A 4,435-nucleotide genomic window follows, 5' to 3' on the forward strand; every position below is an offset into this window, starting at 1 on the left:
TATGACTCCATAGTTTCCTTTTTAATCAATTTACCTTCGACGATGATTACATATGACATTGTGACCCCAGTATGACAAATCACTGATAATATCCAATTTTCATTCGTGAACGTTATGGTTTCTCTATTTTATGAACAAGTCATGCTAATGCATTTCCACGATCTTCCATCCTTTCCGTGTATTGTGTGAGGAAAGGCTTTATTTAGTTGATTTTTTTTTTTTTTTACATAATGACTTAGTCGATTTTTTTGTTCTTTTTACATATTAACTTTGCCACTTACTTTGTTCATTTATCCATTAGTGTTGAAGATGGAAAGAAAGGTTCTGTGTTTGCAGTACCTTCCTTTGTTCATTTATCCCAGCTATAGTCGTGTCAGTTGTTAAATTTCTTTTGCATTTCGACCATAGTAAAATCCAAAGCTTTCCTACGTCATGACTAGACAGCTATTATTTTCTTCCTATTGATTTCATGTTTACGTAAGCTTTTCAGTGCACGACCTCCGTCCAGAATAAAGAAATTTTGTGTTGACATGGTTAAAGCTTTAGATAAAAATAAACTGAAAAGATAAATTAAGAATAACCGAGCATTACATTACGCGAAACAATCATGGCTGAAAATAATAGCAGAGCTTTGGAAGTGAGTTCATTAGGAAATCTGGTTTCCCATGTCGTATCATATTAGAGATAGATAGAAACAGAAAGGTCTAATATCTTGACAGCAGAAAACTTTGAAAAAAAAAGAAGTTAATCTTAGTAGATCCGGCTTGAAAGTAACAAAAAGGTATAACAAGTTTCAAGGGCGTAAAACTATAAACAAAAACGTTTGAATTGGAATGGCCTGTTTTTTCACATAACAATATGATTGTTATAATTTCTTATGTTATTGACCTGGCTGTTTGTGTGTATGAGTTTTTTTTTCTTTTTTAAGCAAAAACGAATTCATTTCGTTTAGTGAACTGACCATAAATTATTGATCTCGTGTGGATATATTATCTCTCTCTCTCTCTCTCTCCCTCTCTCTCTCTCTCTTTATTTCTATATATATATATGTGTGTGTGTGTGTGTGTGTGTGTGTGTGTGTGTATTAGAAGTAGTTCTAGAAATTGGTAAATGCCGAGAGCAATGCTGGGGAGCAGATGGCGCTCATTTTAAAAGGTACAAATGGATAAAAGTTGTCTGAAGGGAATGCAGTTTTAGGTCAATGGACTGAGAATTTTGATGATTTGGTAGTCTGGGAGTCAGAGGAGAGGCGGGACAGAATGGTGCAAGAGTGGAAGTGGTCTAGGTAAGTTATCTTTTCCATTTCTAATTATTTCGAGATAAGTTTTTTGTCTGAAAACCGTGAAATTTTAAATGGGATACGGACTAAACCTCTCCTTTCTGAGAAGGCAAGTTGTATTGTTTTTTTTTTTTTTCCCACATTTTCCACCTAATCGTACACAACTTTGACAAAGGAAAAGGAATACTCGTATATTTACATGTTTTATAGTGGAATCGAGGTCTGTCGTTTGTTGGTTTCTGGTTTCTTGTCCCTTGCTCGTAACTATTTTGTTATAGGTATTGTATGGATGCGTGAAAGTGGGCCACAGTGTGAAGCTCGCATTCAGTTAATGTAAGGCTTTAGTTTTCTGTAATAGAAAATTATTGGGATGACTATGTCTGTCCGTCCGCGCTTTTTCTATTAGCACTTTTTCTGTCCGGCCTCAGATCTTACAAACTACAGAGGTTAGAGGGCTGTAAATTGGTTTGTTGATTATCCAACCTCCAACAAGCAAACATATCAAATTAAAGCCCTCTAGCCCCAGTAGTTTTTATTTTATTTAGGGTTAAAGTTTCATAATTGTGCGCATGGAAACTATATAGGACAGGTCACCACCAGGCCGTGGTTAAACTTTCATGGGCCGTGGCTCATTATGCCGAGACCACGGAAAGATAAATCTGCTTTCTGGGGCTTTGATTATACGCGGTACAATAAACTCGATTACGCCAAAGAAATATCGCATTATTTACTAATTTCTTCTTGTATCACATTTTTAACTTATGGATGTCATAGGAAACCAGTTTAGTTGAAAATTATCTCTGCTCTATCCTTCATGGAAGTTTTAATTGCTGGTCTTTTCAGTAATGGACTATTTCTTGTTTTATGTTTGTACTTTGTTCCTGAAGCCAATATTTCTTGCCTTTCAGCTAATCCATAGACTTTCTTCGAAGATCCAGAACCGGGAACGTAAATGACCTTTTTTCAAGTATTTCATTTAATTGATTCAAAGACCTTTGTCATGAATTTTGTTTTGAGATCTCAAATAGAAACATTACAGGAGAGATGGAAATATTTTGGTGAGAAATAAAAGCAGAGACAAAACTACCAAGTTAAAAGGAATTTTATAGACATGGTTATGCCTTGGTAGATAGACAATTGCAAGTCCTTCTCTTTGCATTTTACTTAGGAAATGATAGGGAGAGAGAGAGAGAGCGCGTGCGTTTTTTGCGTAAGACAGATGAAAGGAGATCAAGCAAAAGCTGAAAAAAAGAAGATTGGAGGAATTATAATCATGGTCTTCGTGAATACACGTGTCCAGGGCTTAACGTCAAATTTTCGTACAAGAAAGACCAGCAGCACAGACGTGAAGAGATTACTTAAAGAAATGCCCCTAATACTGATCTATATGTACAAACCAGTTGAGTTTTAGCCATGAACCTACCCTCAGTTAGGCCACATTACCTCGAAAAATAAGATTAGCTTTTTCTTCACATTTTTTGTTGAGAGACGGAGACTAGTTCTTTCTCAATTTTTTTTCCTATTCTTGTTACAATCTAGACCTCGAGTCTTTTCACTTTTTTCTTCCAATTGTAGCCTAGGCTAGATTTTCTTTCTATTATGCTACTCAGCATTAAGTTTTCAGTGAAATATCATAAACTTTGTCTTGTTTGTCTAAAAAAATAATTCTGTAATTATTTTGAACAATTTAGAAACTCCAATGAAAGTTATATTCCACCAAATTTGTTTTTTATCACCCAAAGGAAATTACATATCTGGAGAGCCCTTACCCCCTCCTTTCCCTCCCCCTCCCCCTCCCCTCAAAAAAAAAAAGACATGTTTCGTGTCTGCAAAGTCACTCACTGCTTGCGTCGACTTGGGTTGCATTATCGTCAAGGTTTATATTGTTAATCCACAAAGAATCCAGATGTGCCAAATGGTGACCATGCTGACCATAAGAAAATGTAGGAAATGTTAATCTGAGTTACAGCATTCACTCGATAGGAAGTATTTTTCGGAGCGAATGTTTTATATGTCTCTTTGAAGGGTGGCTCTACCCTGGATTTATTCTTTTCTGCTCTCTATTTTAGCGCCTGAACTTTATTTCTTTTTTTTTCTTTTTTATTGGCGTCTGAAATTTTCTTGGCGTTGCGAGTAATGAATATAATGAACTTTGGCGAAGTTTTACGATGGCCCGGAAATGCTGAGAGAAAATCAGTGGTTTTAGGTCAAGTACTTTTTTCAAGCGTTTCATCATCTTCTACAGAGAAATTAGAATTCCAGTTCATTTTGAAGGAAACGTAGAGCTTAATATTTCACCATGTTCGCTGTCGGTTGATTGATGCCTTTCATCCATTCTTTCGTGTATCAGTTTTGGTACTAGCCAGTCTTCTCGGTTTTTAAATTTATGATCTCTTTTGAAACCTTTCCTGTCTCCCATCGCGCTTACTGGCGCCTGCTGGTGAAGTCGCAACTCCACTTGCATTTCGAACTATTATATACATAATTTTCGCAGTCTATAGACGTTTCGAATAGAATATTGATAGAATAACGCCAATATTTGTGGTCCGATTTCCAAGTAGCGTAAAAGGCCTCTCATTTGCTTTATGACTAAGTTCCACGTTTATAGGGACTTTAGATTTATGTGTATCCATTTTATCTTTCTATATAGCTATAATTTATATATTATATTATATATTATATATATATATATATATAATATATATAGATATACATATATGTATACATGTAGATATATATGTGTGTGTGTGTGTGTGTGTGTGTGTGTGTATAGAATAAACTACGAAAGCACTTGTAAAAGTCCCGGTTGTCAATCTCCTTCTTACGTGGATTTTGTGATACTCTCAAGCGAGCGTTCTTTCGTGTTGCTTGATAGATATATATATATATATATATATATATATATATATATATATATATATATATAATATGTATGAGTATGTATATATATATATATATATATATATATATATCTATATATATATATATATTATATATATTAATATAATTATATATATATATAGATATAATATATATATATATATACATATATAATATATATATATATGTATGTATGTAATGTATAATAATATAATATATACTTATATAGATATATATATATATATATATAATATATTTTGTATGTAACAACCATTC

This window comes from Macrobrachium nipponense, chromosome 1, assembly GCF_015104395.2.
Source record: "Macrobrachium nipponense isolate FS-2020 chromosome 1, ASM1510439v2, whole genome shotgun sequence".
Classification (NCBI taxonomy): Eukaryota; Metazoa; Arthropoda; class Malacostraca; order Decapoda; family Palaemonidae; genus Macrobrachium; species Macrobrachium nipponense.